This window comes from Gossypium hirsutum, chromosome D13 (genome assembly GCF_007990345.1).
Source record: "Gossypium hirsutum isolate 1008001.06 chromosome D13, Gossypium_hirsutum_v2.1, whole genome shotgun sequence".
Classification (NCBI taxonomy): domain Eukaryota; kingdom Viridiplantae; phylum Streptophyta; class Magnoliopsida; order Malvales; family Malvaceae; genus Gossypium; species Gossypium hirsutum.
Genome location: NC_053449.1, coordinates 49,429,745 through 49,452,658, shown reverse-complemented (window position 1 = coordinate 49,452,658; position 22,914 = coordinate 49,429,745). Strand labels below are relative to the sequence as shown.

The 22,914-nt window shown below is 31.4% G+C and overlaps 1 long non-coding RNA gene across 1 annotated transcript; it reads right to left on the bottom strand.

Moving 5' to 3' along the window:
• Positions 1 to 4,582: 4,582 nt before the first annotated feature.
• On the bottom strand, positions 4,583 to 7,053 carry LOC107918652 (uncharacterized). The gene is made up of 5 exons (XR_001690189.2): positions 6,966 to 7,053; positions 5,432 to 5,512; positions 5,236 to 5,343; positions 5,050 to 5,153; positions 4,583 to 4,946 (listed from the first exon to the last, which is right to left on the bottom strand). It is a non-coding gene; the product is annotated as an uncharacterized lncRNA (long non-coding RNA).
• Positions 7,054 to 22,914: the final 15,861 nt, after the last annotated feature.

Here is a 22,914-nt window from a genome sequence, read left to right as displayed (position 1 = left end):
CTAGCTAAAACAGCTCCCATGACCCCAACTCTATAAAAATTACAAGAAAATGACTTAAACTTTCTTACCTATTTATGGCCGAAAGTTTCAAAGCATGGAAGGTTTTCTTTTGATTCAAGTATGGTAGACTGCTAAGGTGGAGAAGGAAGATGATTATTTTTTTCTTTTTCATTCCATCAAAGTTTGGTATTTATATGCTAATTAAAATTTAATTTAAATTAACTAATTACATTTAATTAATACTAATAATGCTTAGTAAATTTAACATCACCATCCACTAACTCTTATTTCAAAATGAATTATTTATCATTTTGGACCTTTGGCTCATTGCCTTAGAAGTCCTTAAACCTTTGGCCAATTAAAAACCTATAGCGGTTGGACTTTTACAATTTAGTCATTGGGCTTTAATTAAAGATGATTTCGATAAAAATACTTGACCAATATTTAATATATTTTTATATTATCCTTTTAAATATTCATTTTTAATATTTATGAACTCGTTTTACATAAATGAGATTTCAAAACCATATTTTCCTATACCATTAAAAAATCGGGTCATTACACTCTATAGTGAGTATATTATCATGGAAATCAATTTTCATTTAGATATGTTCAAGAATGGTCTTCCCAGTAAAACTTGTGTTGATTTGGGTGAGTTATCATCCTGCATATTCAACATATAAAAATCAACAAGAAGAACTAAGCCATGAACTTGCACAACAACATCCTCTACTACCCCTTTCAACTAGACCACAGACCTATCAGCAAGTTGGATAATTACAAAAATTTCATAAAAAGGGCTTAGTTTCAAGGATAAGTAAATAGATAATAGTGTAACATTTATTGATGCTCTTAAGTCGCACATAGCTTTCTCAATTTTGACATAGCTTATTTTGCAAGGGATAAAAAAATATACTTGGGTTTTTGCATTTATGAGGTAGCTTCTTTTGTAGCACGAGGGAGACATTATCCCCCACACTTATGTTCTCATTACCTTTAAGCTTCCTTTTATTAGTGTAGAATTCTTTGAGAAATTTGGCTTAACAAGGTATCTGTTTAATAGTATATAGTAAAGGAATATTTACCTTAACCTTGCAAAGAGCCTTTAGGATTCTTTCTTCCTATTTTACCTTTTTGGTCTTTGTAAGCCTTTCCAAAAAAAAGGGGGTGACACCACTAATTTGGGTACTACTCTACTTGGTTGGACATTTGGCTTTTTCGATGTAACCGGTTCCTTTTCAACTTATTCTTCCAAAGATTGACTCCTTTCATCACGGTTAGGTTCCTTAATGTAATATCCCGAAAATTACTACTGTAATACCCCGAAAATTACTACAGTAAGAAAGTAGGTATCATTGATAGTAAAATAAGGAAATAAAGTGACAAAAAGAGAGATTTTGAGTTATGGCAACATTGGGAATTATATTATGACATATTAATTCCAGAAAGGATTAAATCGCAAAAGTGAGAAAAGTTTTGTTGCCCAAGAGTAAATGCTTGAAATTTGAGGGATTAAAGTGTAAATACAAAAAATTTAAAGGACCAGTAGTGTAAATATTTTAAGAGTGGAATAATCTAGAAACTAAAGAAAATGGATGAATTAGGACCAAATTGAAAAGGTGAAGAATTTTGAGGGACTAAATTATAATTTTACCAAATTAAGTGATGATTCAAGGATGGAATTTCAAAAGATTATAAAGGGCAAAATGGTCAAATAGAGAGAGAGAGAAATCTAGAAGGTAATGATCATGTTTGTGATATTTTTAATTAATTAATTAGATAAATGTTATTTAATTAATATTTTATTAAGATTTTTAGTATTATTTTATTGTTAAATGATTAATATAAAAGGGAGAAAAGATGATGAAAAAATCATCATCTTTCCATGCACCCAACGTTAGAAGAGAAGAGAAGAAAGAAAGTTTTGCTTTTTTTACAATTTGGTCATTTCACCAAAAATTCACTATTTTCACCTAGAAATCAAAAGAATTTCCATAGCTGCCAAGAGAGAAAATTAATAAGGAGACAATGGGGAGCTAGAATGTCAAGTTAGATTCAAGAAATAGAAGCTGGAGGAGAGAGAAAATCAAGTTAAAGATTGAAATCAATAGCACAAGGTAAGAACATCAAGATTTCAATATATTTTTAAGTTTGTTATTGTTGAAAAAGCATGAAGATGATGTTATAGTAGAGTTTTCTTAAATAAAGTCTTATGTTCTTGATATATTAGTGAAGGGAAATAAATGATTATTCAACTAGCATGAGTTCTCATTAAAAATGGTCAATTTGCATGTTTTAGGTTCAAGGACTAAATTGAATAAAAGTAATATTCTAAGGGTAAATTGGTAAAGATGTCAAAAAGTGACCAAATTTCATGAAATGAATTGTTTTATTATTTAAATTAATAAATTGAATGAAATATTAATTTATATCAAGATTGGGTGGAAATTCGAGGAAAATAGAAAATTACCAAAATGTCCCTTAATTTTGGTATTTTTGCAATTTAGCCTGGTAAGTTCGTGTGACTTGAATTATATTTTTAGATGATTGAAATATATATATTGGATTGAGAAATTGATTTGAATTGTGAACATGAGAAATTGTGAATTGAATGAAATGGAAATGAAGCTTTGAATTACATGAGTAAATATTGGGTCTCGTAGGCCCTATTTGTTATGAATATAATATATTTCGAGGATATGTTGTCAAGAATTATAAAAGCATGTTAATAATTTGAAAGTTTTAATTCGGATGAAATTTTGTAACTCAGTTTAATACGTATGTAAATGTATGTCTTCTAGTAATGCCTTGTACCCTATTCTGACATCGAATACGGGTAAGGGGTGTTACAATGTGACATCGCCAGATTCGGTCATAACATTTAGACCGGGTTTGGGGTGTTACACTTAAGTTCCTTGCCACTTCTCAAAGTAATAGCACTAATATTTTGTTTTAAATTGACAATAGTTTGAAATGGCAATTTACCTTGAGATTCCATTATACTAAACAAGGTTGCGAGTTGCTAACTTGATTTTCCAGGTTTCTATTATCATTTTCTAGGTTTCCATTATGATTTTCTAAGTTCTAAATACTTAACCTTGTCTCTTGTTGAAACTGTTGAATGTTTGGCCTTGTCTCATTTTGAAATAGTAATGTCTCATGTTGGATCTTTTGAACATTAGTATCAAGTGATTGAACAAGATATTCAATAGATATACATTGCTTAGAAGACATCGATTGCATTGGAACTGATGGCCTCAATTGAGAATTTTGATAACCTTACAATTTTGTCCCATAACTAGAATTCAAATGATCTCTCTATCTTGGATTATAGTTATTCAAATATGGGTCGTATCTCTTTTGTGGCGGCCAAGGAAATTCTCTGTTTGTAGTAGCGTGCTTATTTGTATTTTCAAAAGTGTAGGGCATGAATCAGTTTTATGGTCATAAATAGTGCATATGAACATGTAGATTTTCTAATATCATATGTTTAATGAGTGAAGTTAGCCTATCAAGAGGATTTTTAATAAAAGATGAATTTACCTCATTCATTCATCTCAACATATATTGTCAAAACCTAAATTGTTGAAATTTAGCAACCATTATTGAAATTAATTCCTTAGACTTGTGAGGATTTTTATTCACTATGACTCCTTTATTCGTGACATCTATCATCTTTTGCACCATCGATAATAATCCTTCATAGAAATATTGGATGAGTTTGCGGGCAACTTGCACTCAACTATTTAAATCACTCTCAATATTCATGAAGCACTACACCAAAATAGGCTTTTAGCGGCGCTTTTTTAGGCCTTTAGCGGCACTTTGAGAAGCGCCGAAAAAAACGCCGCTAAAGAACGCGTCTCTAACTTTAGCTGCGTTTTTAGAAAAAACGCCGCTAAAGACCAAGACCTTTAGCGGCGCTTTTACCACAAACGCCGCTAAAGACCAATATCTTTAGCGGCGCTACTCCCACAAACGCCGCTAAAGACTAATATCTTTAGCGGCGCTTTTCCCAAAAACGCCGCTAAAGACCAAGACATTTAGCGGTGCTTTTTCCCACAAACGCCGCTAAAAACCATAACCTTTAGCGGCGCTTTTCCCACAAACGCTGCTAAAGTCCATGACCTTTAGCGGCGCTTTTATCACAAACGTCGCTAAAGACCATGACCTTTAGCAGCGCTTCTCACAAAAACGCCGCTAAAAACCATAACCTTTAAAAATATATATTTAATCAAATAACATTTATTTTTATGATAAATATTTTATTTTATTTTTTAAATTTGAACTTTAAATATACTTTTAAGGATAAAAATATTATTTAAATTAAATTTTCTATGAAAATTTTAACTTTAAAATTAAATATAAAAATTAATGAATTTAGTTTTAGAATTTAAAATAATAAATTAATAACACAATTAAAATCCAAAAGTTAGAACTCAAGTTATCGTAAATATTAAAGTAAAAATAAAAATTTAGAATCAAAACTAAAATAAATAATACATATGAGCAACAAACTGACTAGTTGAACAAGCCTATAATTATACACATTGCAAGGTAATAAAAAATACAATGCATTTTCTTAATCAAGTAAATCTTGGTAATAAAAGAAATAATACAATTTACATGACTCAATAATTTACAGTTTAATAAAAGATATAATCAAGCAAATATGAAATCCAAATTCAGAATAAACGCCTATTTACATCTCTAACTGCCATGCATTACTTCTTTACATGACTCAACAATTTACAGTTTAACGGAATCGAATTTCTCACCCACTACACCGCCTTTTTGTTTTTGGAACTGAATGTAACGCAAGGTGCTGGCAAGGAAAGCATCCGCCACACTATCAGGGTTTGTGGAATCACTTTGCATCTCAGTATTAATTAATTCTATCAGCCCTTGGATTGCAGAACTGGTGATTTGCTTATTGTTAGAGGACCCTGCAACCTCTCCCGCAAAGTTTTTCAGTTTCTTATTGTTAGAATGAATTTAATGTTTACATGAAAAAAAATCTAAACCAAAGGACAAGTTTTGAGGCCAGACCTCTCGCCGTCCTTTATGCCATCCTGATCATCAACCCAAAATAGATGGGAACATGCATAAACAGCTCTACACTGATTAGCCTTCTTCAATAGCCAAGCTGAATACTGACCAAAGTAACACATATGTAAGTTTTGTATAAACAGTTCAATGAAGTACAATGAATCAGAGAAGAGGAAGCAATATTACTCCTGTGGCTTTGTGTGTCAAAGTATCTCTGTTCTCAACACCAAATACATTCATCCTCTGGAGAGTCCCAATTATCATATGAATTGCAGTCACTTGGGCTTTAGAGTCCTATGATCAATAAACATTCATGAAACTCTACACAAATTAGAAAGGCATAACAGACTTCAACAATAGCTGATCTGAGTAGTACAATTACCGCTATTTCTTCTTCATATAATACAAACACTTGTGTGAAAAAATCATACGCAACATGCTCAATATCACAGCCATTAGCTGCCTGATCGTCAGGAAACAGAACAAGGACAAAATACAGGTTAAAAGTTAAACATAAAATTCAAGCCTCTCTTCATAAAAAAGGAATATAACCAAAGACAAAGCCTGCAATACTGTTCACTATGCATATATTGCTAATATCATAATGATAATATGCCATTCATTAAACTTAAAAGTCATAATGATGGGAGATTTATGATGATAGCACCCCCTTCGCATCATCTTAAAATAAAATTATTGATCCCTAATGCCTGGAATCAACATAATAAATTAATGGAACATTGGTAACAGCCCTAAGAATGTCACAAATAAAGCTATTTATTCTTGTAAGCACCTGTATGTATGATCTTGTGGATTTTTACTAATAAGCATTTAATATGTCATCGCTGTATATAGAAATAAGATGAGATGAAAGGTATGCAGATAAAATGAAAAAACTCAAACCACAAGCTGCAAGCATTTGACAAAGAAAAAACTCACATGACTTGGATTAAAACAACGGAATACCAAGAAAATACCACATCAGAATCTTTTTTTAATCAAAATTTTATACATTTATTGTATAATTGTTTTCACCTATATTATGAGCGTGTCAAAATCTAATATACAATATATATATTTTTTGTGTGAACTTTAAAGCTATAAAATAAATAATTATATATATAAATAATTTAGGTAAATTATACCAACAGTCTCTAAGTTTTATATAAAATTATATTTTAATCATTCCACTTTAAAAATTTACACATTTTAATTACTCAATAATTATTTATCCGAAAAATACCTTTCCAAGAATAAAATGGATGGCCATGCGACCAAAGAGATGACTCTAATCATAATCTTTAATATGGTGAATGAATGGTCAGAATTGAAAACGTGATTGGACTTTAAACATTAAACTTTATTTAATTATAAAATAAAAAAAGTAATAATGTCACATCAAAATGTAATAACTTTTGAATAAAAAGATAATTAAGCACGTTTAAATTGGAGCAAAAATAAATAAATAAATACATGCCTTGAATAAGACGCAATGAAATGATATATTTTAGGTTTATGTCAATCTGTGACTATGACCTTTTTATCAATCCAACCACATATGGCTACCAATTTTCTTGGCAAAATAAAATATTCTTTTCTTATCCTGATAAATCATAAACAAAAGTTACCAGAAATGTACATTCAAAGTCCAAATAAGCAAAAGGAAAATAATGCAGACCATAGCATACCAAAACTTCATACTTCCCAGGCTTTAAAATCTATCATAGCTATATTAGATGGACACATGACATGACGGCCAAAAAACATAGAACAAATAAAGTGCAAGAACTAGACAAGTAATTGGCATGCACAACCATGGTACATTCACTGCTAGGATACACATCATTACTATTTATATCAACCATGGTCAAGCAAGCTTCCATCATTACTATTTATATCAAGTAGAACGAACTTACAATTGCCTGGTGCAGATCATTTTTGCTGCTTTTGTCAGAAATGTGCAGCTGCCCAAACACCTTTTTCCATTGTGCATTGGCTCAGACTTTCTGGAAAGTGATAAAGAGTAAGCATTTGATTTGTTAAAGAATTTTAAGTAGCCCATTTCGTCGCTTTGAGAATGTAACTTGCCTGCTCGTATTGTTCTCTATGCGCCTCATTTGTGCTTTTCCCCTCACCATGATGAGGATCTTCGTACCTTCAAAGCCAACAAAACATATATATATGAAATACCAAATAGGCATTAAAACAAACACATGGAAAACATAAGAATATAACTAGTTCTTCTTGTTTGTATGCGGCGTAGTCATTCTACTGCTAAAACTTCCACTTAGCTGGGAAGAAAATTGATCTGCAAATCCTTCATAATCATTCATTACATTCATATCATCATATAATTTTGAATGACAAGTCTTAATTGCTTCTCTCTGATCTTTCTATCAACAATTATTCAACCAGTATGGCCATCAATATTTAGAAATCAGAGTGACTCTAGAACCTAATTTTCTTTAATCCCCTAATTACAGATAGACAAGCTGATAAAATTGAGACCGTAAATGAACATATATGATATTACCTTATCCTTCAAAACAACGGAGCTACTTCCTCCTATCAGAATGGTAGCTTTTCATCAATAGGATTCGAATCTGAAACTGACTCCATAAAGGTAGCTTCCTCAATAGACCCTTCAGTCTCATATTCATCCGACACTTTACCGTTTTCATTTGCCACAGTTGAGTCAGTTCATCTTCTTTCTTCCCAAATAACTTAGATGGAAGAATAGATGAGACAGCCGCTTTTGCACTTCTCTTGGCTGCTTCATGGAGGCAGAGCAAGAAAAAATTGCTTTCCAAATTTGGGCGTTTAAGAATTGGGGTTGAGGAAGAAAAGATAGCAATGGGCATGGATTTAAAATTTTTAAAGGACGGTATGTTTGTAAAGTTGGGGGTTTCAAGAGGGGAAATTAGGGATTTTAGGAGGGAAAGTTGGGGATTTTGGGGAGGGGGGAGGGGATTTTATAAAATGAAGCTATTTTTTATAAAATAATTTTTGTGGTTTTTTTATAAAAACGCCGCTAAACCTTTTGTTTTATTTTTTGTGGCGTTTTTATAAAAAACGCCGCTAAAGGTTTTGCTATATAAAATGACTATTTTTTAAAGTAAAATTATTTTTTGTGGCGTTTTTTATAAAAACGCCGCTAAAGTTTTTGCTATATAAAATGACTATTTTTTAAAGTAAAATTATTTTTTGTGGCGTTTTTTACTAAAACGCTGCTATTGCTTACCTTTTGCGGCGTTTTTTATAAAAACTCTGCTAAATGTTTTGCTATATAAAATGGCTATTTTTAAAGTAAAATTAATTTTTTGTGGCGTTTTTATAAAAATGTCGCTATTGCTTACCTTTGGCGGCGTTTTTATAAAAACGCCGCTAAATGTTTTGCTATATAAAATGGCTATTTTTTAAAGTAAAATTTTTTTTATGGCGTTTTTATAAAAACGCCGCTATTGCTTACCATTTTGCGGCGTTTTTATAAAAAACGCCGCTAAATGTTTTGCTATATAAAATGGCTATTTTTTAAAGTAAAATTATTTTTTGTGGCGTTTTTTTATAAAAACACCGCTAAATGTTTTGTATATAAAATGGCTATTTTTAAAGTAAAATTATTTTTTGTGGCGTTTTTTATAAAAACGCCGCTATTGCTTACCTTTTGCGGCGTTTTAAAGAAAAACGCCGCAAAAAATTATTTCATTTAGAATAAAATGACACTGTTTTGCTATGCTAAAAATCTTTTATTTTGTCTGTTAAAAATTATTAGTTAAGTGATTTTATAAAACATTTATTATTATTTTTTATAAATTGAATTTTTATAAAGAAAAATCAAGTACTCTCAAAATAAATATCGTATATTTTAATAAGAAAAAAATGATTAAATGGTTGTAATTAATTATTAAGTTAGAATTATCCAATGTAAGCAATTAATCTCTCACAAATCAAATTTCTATTAAAGATTGAGACGTTAATTATGATTTTATATTGTTCATTTCCGATCTAATCTCCATTTTATTAAAGATATTTCTTTTTATTAATGATATTTCTTCCTAACTAAAATATAATTATTTTGTTAGATGTTCGATGTGGAATGATTTTAGTTTTTGTATTTTATTTTTATTTATTATAATTTGGTCCTATATATCCAAAATAGATAGTTACCTATCCGTATCAATTTGTTACATTTTTTTTTATTTATTAATTTTTTTAAATCTAATATTTAAATATATCAAATGGTTTAAATTAAATATTTTTTAGTCATAAACACCGCTAATGTTACCTTTTCCGGCGTTTACAGAAGAAACACCTCTAATAAATTAAATTCTTGTAATGAAACGACACCGGTTTGAAAAATTCTAAATCATATTAGCGGCGTTTTGGCTATAAACGCGGCCAAAGCTCGCATATTTTACTATTTTTTATATTCAATTATTGTATATTGCATATCAATTTTAAACTAATAATCTTTACAATTTATTATTTCTCTTTTACAATTATATAAGAACTTATTTAATATATAAATTAAAAAATACTAATTAATCTAAACCTTAAACCCTAACTCGACCCCGAATCTCTAAACCCTAAATCACTAACTCTTAAGCCCAAACCTCAAACCCCAAATCACTAACCTCTAAACCTTATTTAATATAGAAATTAAAAAACACTAATTAATCTAAATCATAAACCCTAACCCGACCCTGAATCCCTAACCCCTAACCCCTAAACATTATTTAATATATAAATTAAAACACACTAATTAATCTAAACCCTAAACCTAACCTGACACCAAATCTATAAACCCTAAATCCCTAACTCTTGACCTCTAACCCTTAAACCTTAACCCCTAACCCATAAACCTTAAATCACAACCCTTAAATCAGAATTCCTAATCCATAATCCCTAATTCCATAATCTATAAACCTTAAAATTGCAAATCTTAAACCAGCCCTAAATCCTAAATTAACCATATATATACCCTAAACCATAATATTAAACCCTAAACTATAATGATAATTAAATTAAATATTTTAAAATTAATACTATCGTATCTTTTACAATTATATTTGAAATTATTTAATATATAAATTAAAAATCAATCAATCATGTACACAAAATATTTTAAAATTATTTTAAATAATAGTATTTTAATTTCTTCATTTTTAACAAATATATTTCTATGTTTTTTTATTTCAAAATTTTTTTACGTGTCATTATTTCAAATTTATCCATTTTTAACAAATATTCAATTAAAAATAAATTAAATAGTAAATAGCAGATAAAATATTTTTGCGGCGCTTCTTCAAAAACGCCGCTAAAGATCTGAGCATTAGTGGCGCTTCATGGAAAACGCCGCGAAAGATCTGAGCATTAGCGGCGCTTTTTCAAAAACGCCGCTAAAGATCTGAGCATTAGCGGCGCTTCTTCAAAAACGCCGCTAAAGATCTGAAAGGTAGAAAATGATGCCGTTGGGCTTTGGTTTTTTACGGTGTTTTTCCAAAAAACTCCGCTAATGCTCATTTTTAACGGCACTTTCCTGGAAGCGCCGCTAATGCTCGATCTTTAGCGGCGTTTTACGTAAGGCGCCACTAATGCTCGATTTTTAGTGACGTTTTTGTCCAAACGCCGCTAAAAGTTTGTTTTGGTGTAGTGAAGGCTTTCCATGTCCTTCTGTTTGATACAACAAACTCTTTCTTGATAGTAGTAGCACATAAGGTAGAAAAAAATTATCCAAAAACAATCTCACTAGTTTGGTCCATGTGTTTATAGACCTGGGAGGTAGATACAAGATCCAATCCTTTGTTTTATCTGCTAATGAGAAAGGAAAAACTCTTAGTTTGATTTGTTCTTCGATTACACCGTGGGGTATCATAGTGGAGCATACCACATGAAATTCCTTCAAGTGCTTGTGAGGATCTTCATTCTACAAACCATGAAAAGTAAGAAGTAAGTGAATTAATCCAAATTTCAATTCAAAGGGTACCTCAAGTTTAAGGTATTGGATGCAAAGCGGTTGATGGTTCAATTTTGGTGTAGCCAACTCTCTCAAGGCTCGATTATCATCCATAACTTCTTCAATTTCACTTATTTTAGTTTCACTAGATGACATAAATGAATCACTATTAGTATTCGATTCAATAGCGGCAAATAAGACGTTTCAATTGATTCTGATCTCTCTTCTTAGTTTCCTAGAAGTTTGCTCAATCACTGCATTATACAAAAATTCATCTATACGAGAAGATCGGGGCATAAAGCGAAACAAGAACAAAGATAAAAACTACAATTAAAAATAGAAATAAGAAAACAAATTATCGACACTAATCCTTGACAATGGTAACAAATTTTGTTAAGCTGTTGAGACCTACAAAAATAAAAACCTACTTGAAAATAAAAAATTAGTAGATAGCAACAAGTAGGGTCATATCCGTAGAGATTGGTGATAATTTTATTTCTTGAATAAAAAGAGTAAAGTAAATATGAGGGGGCTTTTGAAAAATTAAAACAATTTAAATTAAAAACTTACTAACGAGAGCAGTAATTAAAATTTGGAAAAATCAATAAGAAAAAAACTCTAGTTAAAAGTAAAATCTCTGTTTGATTCATAAATCTTTTGATTAGAAAAGGGAGTTTAGAAACCCCAAAGAGTTAAAGAATGCAATAAACAATAAAATAGCTAAATGTGAGAAAATAGCTAAACTCCCTCTAAACAAATCATATTTATATTGCTTAAATAACCTAAATTAGGTTACATGAGCTTGCTTGAAGCTATAAAACTCCTAAAGGACCAAAATACCCTTGAAGCTTGGTCAAAACGCAAACAAAATGCATCAAAGCAATGATGTTGATGTGGGGGCATCGAAAGGCGTACGAGCTGGGACACTAGGACCAGACAGTGGCGCTTGGTTTGGCAAGGTCACTCATTTTCTTTTCAATATTCGTTCCATTATTTTAACTCCTCGTTTTTGCTTCTAGTGGTCTTCAAACTCGACCTTAAGCTTCCAAATACCTAATTCAAGTCACAAAACATTCAATTAATCATCAAATCTTAAAATCCTATAAAAATCAAGCATAATTAAATAAAAACTCAAATAAACATAAATGAGATATAAATTTTGCAACGTAAGCTAATATGCAAGATTTCATTTAAGAACCAAACAAAATACTAAGTATAAGGCCTAAAATATACAAACTATTAGCACTTCTCAATAATATTGAAAAAATATATTTAGTTAAAAAACAAATTTATTAAGGAGGGACGAATTTATATTAGAATGATAATCTTAGTTTTAGGCTCCAATAAAATAAAGGCATATCATTATTTTTTAAATGCATAAAAATGTTATTATACACACAACAATTTCATTTCTAACTTAATTTATTTTTAATTAAATTATTTATAAATAAATAATTAAAATTTTGGAAAAGAAAAACCACCCCATTGAAACTTCTCTAGGATTTATTTTTTTTATAAATATTAAAGTTATATTTTATAAATCTCCTCAAAATTTTATGAAATTTATGTATAATTCTAGTATTAATTGGTTGCTAAGTTCTTATTGTATTGTTGTGTTTGAATAGGGTTAATGTTTCTCAACTTTTCAAAACAAGATTATATAAAAAGTTTCTTCATCTTTTAGAGAAAAAAGAACCTTTTTAACCCTCATTGTATCGATGTTTATTTTATAACTAATCTAATTAAAGTAAAAATAAATTAGAGAGGGCATTGTGTATGAATGTTTGTATAATAAATTTTTTATCTGTTTAAAAATTAATCATATAATTTTACTTAATTGGTGCCTAAAAATTAAAATTATAAATTATTCTAACTAAAAAACCATTTAATATTCGATTTGTGTAAATAAAAATTATTGGATTGAAAAATATAGTCTGACCTTTAGATAAAATCATAACATTATACATTCCTTTATTAGATCTAATTTCGGGGGGCCAAAATTTCTTGAAAGGAACCTTAATGCGCATGAGTTGTGCAAGCATGTGGTATTTTTATCACACCAAAATTCCATTATGATTGTTATTATCCGAAACTTAGGGTAGTTTAGTATTTTTTTTAGAATTGTTTTTAAAAAGTATTTTGTAAAAGTAATTTTGAGAAATAATTTTGAAAAGTTTGGTTTAAAATTTAAATATTTAGTATTACTGTTAAAAAGTACTTTTGAGAAATAAAATATCCATTTTAGATATAGTGTTATAAAGTAACAAATAAACATTTAAAGAATGTTCAAATTAGTTAATATTATGATATTTTAATAAGAATATAGAAAATAATTTATTAAAATTTGTTGTTAATATTTTAATATATGACAAATAAATTTTAAATATTTTTTAAGCAATTAACCGAAGAAGGGAAAGTACTATATGTTGGAGAGTTGAAAACGTAATTAAACTATTAAAGGTGCTTTTGAGAGAGAAAAACTAAAAATTTTAACTTCTCCATTTGGGGGAAAAGTGCTTTTGAAAAGCTAAAAATTTTCTTCAAAAGTTGCTTGTTTAACATTCCTTTTGCTTCAAAAGTGTTTTTCATGTTAAAAGTGCTTCTATCAAGCACTACTAAACACAACCTTAAACTTTTGCGTTATAAATTATCAAATTTTGAAATGATGAAGATAAATTTTATTACTTTTAATAAAAAAATAGTTAAAACGAAGTGAAATTTTAAAATAGAGTCAATACATTCTAAGTCCCTAAGGGATTTCGATTTGCCTTATCATTGTTACTTCAACAAGAATTAAGAACATTTTTATGCATCTTATTTTAAATGTTAAAAGTACACTATGAAATTATTATTTAAATAAATTCACGTCCTACAAAACTTTTTTGTAATGCAAACATTTACAGAGAAAAAAATATACGTCACAAACAATCCTTTCATTTTCTCTTCTTTTTATTCCTTCCATATAAATACTTTTTATCAAATGAAAATGCTTATGTTTTATATTATTTTTATCATAATAAAGTTGTACAAGATATTAGGGTGTATAAAGGTGATGGCTCACATCCTAGGTGGTATAGAGAGTCGCTATGATAGAAAGTTTGGGATAAAGGGTTGGAATGGTATTTTAGCAAAGTGAAAGCCAATGGTTCTTGTTCTGTCCCCCTTGATCTTGGAAGAAGGAATTTTATAGAACAAGGAAGGCTTGGAGTGGATCCATCTTATCATTATTATTTCTTCAGTAGAGTCTAATTTAGGTTCATGTTAAGGTATGGCCTGAATGTGCGCTAATGTGAGGTTGGTGAGTTTGAAAAATTGAAAGCATTAATGAGATTGGATCTTATTGGACAGTTGTCTTTGGTGATGTCAAATAGATGCTCTCCTCTCATGGCGTAGGGGTGTTTAAGAGTAAGGGTATAACAATTGTTCCCCATACTAAAGAAAAGTTTATAAAATGAAATTTTTAGAGACTATGATTTTGAAGCAGTGGGTGCTGCCTTTTTAGGCAAATGTAACAAGTATGACAATGAACTTATGTCATTTGGGTTAATCATAATGGGATTAATAATTAATCTGTTGATGTATTAATATGTAAAACATCTTTAAAGATCATGATTGCTAGTTCTTAATGTGGTGTCCCTTCATTAGATAATTGTTGCTTTATTTAAGGATATTTTCCCTCTTCATCTTTGTACGATTTCAAAATTAAGTATATTTTCTCATAAAATTGAGGTTTTTGGGTTTTTTTAGAAGGATTTAACTTTTGTGATTCTTCTTTTACCAATTTATTTAAATTTCTTCAAATTTCTTGCTTTTCAATGCTTTTTAATCTTCTTCAGAGTTGATCAATTCTCTTCTTTCTTCTTTAATAAGTTTTTTTTCTACATTAATACCCTTTTGTGATTCTTCATCTCTAGGAAAACTTTCTTTGATAAGTTATTTTTCTTTGTGATTACCTTAATACCAATGATCGACTTTCTTGTATAGCCACGATGGAAGACATGTTACGAATTCATCAGTTGAGGGGGATTAAAGATCCCCATTATAGGTATAAGTTCTTGATTAGGGGCAGAGTTCATCAGTTGAGCGTTGTCGTTACAATGGGTAGTATACTTTTCCTCTATATATTTTTGAATTGGGATTCCATCTAAGTCTGCACCTGTGGTTCATGAAAGTGCACTATTCTTTTGAATTGTCCCCAGGACAATTGGATGGGGGTTTATAGTTCCACTTGGTGGCATTCTTCTTGAATTACCGTAGGAGAGAGTAAGGATCTCACTTAAATAGTTTTCGCAACTTGTACTTCTTCCAATTTTCTGACAAAACGTGCCAATAAGGGTTTTGCTATTCTCAAGGGTTTTTTACAAAAATAATATAAAAAAAATAAAAAATTACCAAAATGTTATAACTTTTTTTTATTTACCAAAATATATATAAATTTTTTTATTTACCAAAATATATCAAAAAAACAAAAAAAACAGAAAAAAAACCTGAACTGATTTGACAACTCCCTGGGTGGAGGGAAGCAGGTTGGCGGCACCAAACAAGGGAACTCTGTTGGCGGCACCAAACAAGGGATCCCTGTTGGCGGCACCAGTCCTGCCAACCAGATTGGCGGCACTACTCGTGTTATAAACACGAACTCTGTCCAGCTGAAACAAGAAAAATCAGAAGAAAAAGAAAAGAAAGAAGAGGTGCTGCAGAAAAAAAGAGAAAAAGAGAGAAAGAGAAAAGAAAAATAAAGTATTTTTTTAAAAATATTATTGTTATTGTTTTGTATAATTTGTATTTTTTTTGTTTTAGTTTAGTTATTAAGATTAAAATCAATAAAACTCAAATTGATAGTTTTAGTTAGGGTTTTATTATCAAAATATTACAAAAAAATAAAAATTTTATAGTATTATTATTATTATTATTATTATTATTATTAAGATGTTACTTAGTATTATTGTTAGTAAAAAACTAGTATTATTTTTATAGTTAGTTATTAATAATTTTAGTTAGTATTATTTTGTATATAAAATTATTAATATTATTATTGTGTTAGTTATTAAGATTAGTGGTTAAATGGCTTTCATGTACAAAATTGAATATTGAAACATTAAATTTTTTATTTAAGTTATTTATTATCCGTGCGAGATGTTTTATGAGATTTTGTTTATTTTTTGACAGATTAAATATTGAAGATGAATGCTAAGTTTTTTGTATGTGTTTATTTCGACGGAGTCATCTTGACAACAAGTGTTGGATGTGTATTTGAATGTCAACAACAAATAGCAATGAGATTTAATAGAAATGTCTCGTTTGACGAAATGAAGGCAATGATTAATGCAAAAATTTTAAGATGTTGTGGGAGAAGGATAGTAAAAACTTTCTACAAGTTTCCAGTTTTGACAAATGAAGGCAAGGATTAATGCAAAAATTTTAAGACGTGGGAGGAGCCTCTGACGACTTTCGAGCTTCTTCCAAACAGAGGGCTGCGGAGGAATCCGAGAGGTCGTCCGTAGTCAAGCAGAATCCGTAATGAAATGGACATCAGGGAGAAGTCTGACGGAAAGCGTTGTGGAATATGCAGGTTAAGTGGTCATAGTCGGAATAAATACCGTAACCGAAACTTTCATGTTGGACAGTCATCCGGATCGGGTCGTAATTACCTAATATTGTAAAACTTTTATGTGTAATGATAAAAAACTATACAAATGATTATGATTATCCAAATTAAGTTATAAAATAATATATGGCGTTTGGAATTATTAATATTATATCGAAAATGGAGGCATATAACCTTAAATTAAGCTTTAATATAATGCAACTTTAAAATAATTAAATTGGTAAAAAGAAATTGAACAATAACCACAATAACTAAAACTAGAATAATTAAATTGATACAAAAAAGTAAAAACGTGTTAATGTACAAACATGTGCCATACACCCCTAAAATTGATGGTTCGATGGTGTAGTCCTAGGGGTATACCTATTCGGAGGTCGACGGTCACGTTCTGGGTGCCCGCGACGACCGACATTATCATTTAGCGCAGGTGGTGGTGTAGTAAAAATAGGGAGGAAATCATTTTGAGCAGGTCCTTCGTTCGGCAGCGACGAACTTGATGCACCTGAGGGAGTCTCATAATGCTGCGGATATGGGCCGGGCGAGTAGGATCTGAATAGTTCAAAGTCGTATGCATATTCTGGCCCTGAGAAGCTCGGCAAATTGTCAGTGCCTGACAATTTCGGATGATAGCTATCTGAACCGACAAATCCAGATTGTTCCGGATCTGGCTGGGGCTCTTGCTCGGGCTCCGGTGGTTCCGGAGAATAATATGCCATGGGATCTGCATCATGCTGGGCCGCTATGGCCGATCCTCCATGTCGCTGCATGTGCCGGGGGGGATTACAACCGACTGGCCTCCGTATAAATATGGCTTCCTGCAACTAAAGTACCATTGCATATACTCTTCTGATGGTTGTGAGTCGGTAGCCATAACCATCTGAGGTCTTCGACGAAATCGATCGTTCCACAGGGTCACAAATTTCTGGTGCTTAATTCCCCAATCTATCATCGATTTTCCTCTCTTATTCTTGCCGTGAACTTCTCCCACCTCACATGGTGGATCCGGGATAGGTTGGATGAAGCCAAACTGCCGTAGCACCCGATCCCCGTGATACCACTCGACCATGTTGAAATTTATAATTGGTGCGTTAGTGCACCATATGCACGAATGCACGTACGCAGACGAGGGTACCACGGCGGTAATTTCTGGCGTTCGGTACGGCGTCCATATAAACTGCATGATTAATAACATGGTTATAATTAGCCATAACGTGTGCGTAAGATATAGAAAGTAATATGTCATGAATATGACTATAGCATGAATATTAGAATAGCATCTTACCCCATCCCGGGCATACTGTTCAATCATGAGGCGGTATAGCGGGACATTGTATGACTGCCCGATACCCGGATGACCACTCCACCTACAAAAAACAAATATGGCGTTTAGAGTTGGTTGGTAACATTAGTCAATATATTATGACTACAAATAACGAGAAGTTATATTTTATCACCTGTTCAGCAGTGGATAAACATATGGTTGGTGTCTAACCGATGCCAAAAATGGCATCCGATACAGCGCCCAAGACTGCAGCAGTGAGAGGCATTCGCCAATGTCGCGAACTTTCGGATCTGTCGTCCGACAAAGCTCTCGATACAAGACTGCTAGCACAGTTGAGCCCCAGCTATAGGAGCTAACACTGGACAAGTCAGCTAACAGGGGCAAGTACATCAAATGCACCTTGTCGTTGCTTGCATCAGGCATGATTTCTCCCCCTATGATATGCATGATGTACGCTCGAGCAGCGCACATCAACTCGCATTCAGTGGCTGTCGCTGATAATTGTCCATACTTGGCTTTCAGCCATGTAAATTGTACGCCCGAAAAATATGACTCACCGTCCCCTGGTGAGTCTCCTAGAAGCTGATAGCAAAGTGCATCTGGATCAGTAAATGCAAATAATCCCGTTACGGGACTCCGTCAATTGGGAGCCCAAGCTGCAACGCTACATCCTCCAATGTCACCGTGCACTCCTCACACGGAAAATGAAAAGTGTGGGTCTCCGGGCGCCACCGCTCCACTAGCGCAGATAATAAATCAAAGCGCAAGACGGTGTACCGGATCTGTGCTACGGACCCAAATCCGGCTAGCTCTAAGTACGGCATCAACCGTGCATCCGGAGTATTCTTCAAAACACTCACACGACCCCTTAAAACTCGGTACGAATCCTGATAGTGTTAAATTACAGAAAAAATTTTACAATAACATTATTTCTTTGTACGTCTATCCTTTTTAAATAAATAGAACCCATGATTAATAAATAATAACTCATACCGCGTTATTAACCGCATAGATATGTGGCTTTTGCTGCTAATCAATGAAGCCATTGTGATGCCTGCAAGTTGAAAAAAAAAGTTAGTTAAAAACTCTTACTTCGGCCATTTGTTCGTATTTTTTTCTCCGGATTTTATTACTTTAAAAAATATCTTCATTTCTAATTTTATAATTTTACATAATGTTTTAAATTTATTAATTTAGTGTGTTTTTAAAATTGATTTAATGTAAAAAACCATTATCCCTGCCATTTACTCGTATTATTTAGTGTATTTAGTGTAAAATTAATTTACAAATTTAGTGTGTTTTTTTCTGTTTTTTTTATTTTTTTTGTTTTTTACTTTTTTGATATATTTTGGTAAATAAAAAAATTATATATATATTTTGGTAAATAAAAAAAAGTTATAATATTTTGGTAATTTTTTTTTATATTATTTTTTTATAAAACCCATAATAAAACATTATAAAAATAATAAAATATTAAAAAAATACCAAAAGATTATATAGATTTTTTATTTACCAAAATAAAAAAAATACTAAAAACGGGTTTTTTGTTTGGTGTAAGAAAAAAATCCTTATCCTTGCCATTTCCTCGTATTTTTTTCCCGATTTTTATTACTTTCAATAAAAATATTTTTATTTTTTATTTTATTATTTTATATTATTTCATTACATTTTTTTAAAATATTTGTATTAACTATTTCTCAATTTTTTAAAAAGTTAGTAATACACTATTATTTTGGCAATTTGTTCGTATTTTTCTCTCTGCATTTTATTATTTTAAAAAATATCGTCATTTTAAATTTTACAATTTTATACTTTTTCAGTGCATTATGTTTAAAATTTATTAAATATATAATTTTTTTCGCATTTTTTTTACTTTCGGTGAATATATAATTTTCGTTTTTTCTTTTCTTATTTTATGTTTTCATAAATATATTTCTTTATCATTTTACTTTTAATATTATTTTCCTAACAAAACTAATTTCAACATCTTAAGTCAATTTCATAAAAAAAATTCCTAATCAACATATAATGTACATACCATGAATTTTTTTATGCTAAATATATCTCAAAAATTATATATCCTAAATAAATTAATAAAATACGTAAAATGTACTTCACATTATTTTTTAACACACAAATATTACAAAAATCTTAAATTAATAATAAAAATTACCTTATTTTCTTTTTTTTCCTTCCTTCTCTCTTCTTCTTCTTTCTTTTTTTTTTTTCTCTTCTCCTTTCCTTTTCTTTCCTTATTTTTCTTTCTTTCCTCCCCTTTCCTTTTCTTTCCTTCTTTTTCTTTCTTCCTTTCTTTCTTCTTCTTCCCCTCTCCTTCTTTCCCCCACCAACTAACCACCCTTAAATTCAAGGGTGGTGCCGCCAACAGGGATCCCTTGTTTGGTGTCGCCAACCTGCTTCCCTCCACCCAGAAAGTTGTCAAATCAGTCCAAGTTTTTTTTTCTATTTTTTTATTTTTTTGTTTTTTTGATATATTTTGGTAAATAAAAAAAATTATATATATTTTGATAAATAAAAAAAGTTATAACATTTTGGTAATTTTTTATTTTTTATATTATTTTTGTAAAAAACCTATTCTCAACAATAGAGACATGGGTCCACTCATTTCTATTAAGCCCAATAATTGGTATCAAGATACGGGTCAGTTTATCTAGGTGGAGGACAAGCTGGGTGTCTGTCCTTTCCTTATGGCATGAAAAGAGCCTGGCACGCAAAAGTTAAGTAGCATACCCAACTTTTTGCATAGTTTAATGCAATCAATACAATCGTGAGTGTTATATAATATAGTAATAATATGAATTACTTTTTATTTAAATTAATTCTAAAACATAAATATGGTATAGATAACAATTTTTTTTTAATTATTGATGTAAAGGTAAAAATGTTAGAGATTAAATTTAAAGTCTCTTACCACTTAATCTAAGAATCTTACCGTTAAGTAAAAAAATATTTTTATATTTTTAGGTTATAATTAACTAATTACATCAATAGTTTTAATAAAAATAAATTATTAAAAATACTATAAATCGTATCACACGTTTATGCATGTAAAAATTGTAAATTTATAACACTATTGTGTGTTTAAAAATAACATCCAATAAATAATGAAAGATAAAATTTAAATTTAATTAATTAATATATACAGACAATTGTTTACACTTTTCTTTTTCAATTCCAGGTTTAGTGGAACAAATTAATTTCTAGAAAGATTTATTTCAATAAGAAAAACATATTGGATGACGACGACGATGGTTGACGATGATGGTGGCGTATCTTCGAATGAGGATCGTACCACCGAAAAGGTCAAATCCAAAAGGATGGATGTGTATACGATTAGCGGAGTGGTTAATGACTCGAGTTGTGGTATGGTTGTTAATCCCTCTCCAACATAAGTGCTGTCTTGGAAGGACAAAGTGGTTGGTAGTAGATCATTTGATTTTGGATGTGATGAAGATCTGGAATTTTTAGATGGTGATATTATGAAATCTACAGTTAATGGTTACCTACGATTAGCTTTTTCAGAGAGAATCCAAAAACTTTTGGTGCTAGATATGGCAACCACGTTGGTGGTGAAATTGTTGGGTAGGAAAGTGTCGAATGTACCTCTCTATAACAGGATCTCTAGCCTTTGGAAGCCTTCGTAGTAGTTCCATCTCATGGACGTCGAAAATGGTTACTTTCTGGTTAGATTTCAATGTCGGAAAGATTATGAGAGGGTTCTTACTCAGGGGCCATAGATCGTTCTTGGGAAATATCTCATGGTGCAGCCGTGGACTCCTGAATTCAATCCACTTCAGCCATTCCCGAGGAATGTTATGGTTTGGATTCGACTTCCTGGTTTGTCGGGGTTTTTCTATAAACGGAAAATCTTGGAGGAAATAGGCGGGTTGATCCGCAAAGTAGCTAAACTTGATTTCCAGACTGATCGTGGTTCAAGGGGGAAGCTTTCTAGGATGGTAGTGTTTATTGACCTGGAAAAACCTCTTGTTACTAAGATCCTTGTTGATGGTAAGGTACAAAGGGTTGAGTTTGAGTCGTTACCAACTGTTTGCTTTGCTTATGGCAGGTTTGGACATGTACAAGAAGCCTGCCCGGCCGTTGGTCCCAAACAAGTTGATGGTGCGATTGTTTCTCCATCGCCGGTGATTATACCGGAGAAAGAGAAGTCGAAAGAGCCATCGGAACCTTTCTTTCCCTGAATGTTAGTTGAGAAAAAATCAAGGCGAAACTTGAGGGTAAATTAGAATCAAAACTCGATCAAATCGGCATCATTTGGGGAAGGGTCAAGATTTGGGGCCTTGATTTTGATTAGGGACAAAGAATCTGAGTTTGCAGCAGCGGAGCTGCAAATTTCGGGTGTTATATTTCAGAAGGGGGGGTTTGAAGAAGAAAGGTAGGGTTAATTTTGGGGGTAATAACAAATTAGTTGGGTCTAGAACGGGCTCGCTATAGATAGGCGATTTGGGCCATGATAATTCAGTTGGAGCTGGGGTTTCCCGTGGGTCCAATGCTGTGGAGAGTGTTGGGCCTAGTATAGAGAAGAGCAAATTTTTGCATGGGGTTTCGGGGGAAAGACAAATTTTAGAATTTGGGGGTTCAAAAAGCCCGAATAAAACTGATTCTGTTGGGTCTGCTCCAGTCGGTGAAAAATTGGATTGGGTCCAAGGGGAAAAAATCCTAGGGAGGTGCAGGTGAATATTAATGTTCCTAGCAGTATTAATAATTATGTTGATTTGCTGGTTGATAACGAGCGTGAGAATAATTCGGGCACTAATTCCCACTTAAACCCTATGTTCGAAGGATTGATAGAGCAAATACTGCTTCCTATTAAAGATATTCTTGATCCCAGGAAACACTCAACCGTTTTTTTAAGGAAATTGAGGGCCCCAAAAATACTACATCTCCAGGAAAAGTTTTTTTGGCCGAGAATGATAAAGGACTTTTGTCTCTCGGAGGGCGAGATCCGGGTGGGAAAAGGGGGTTGTTTGAAATGGTAGAGTC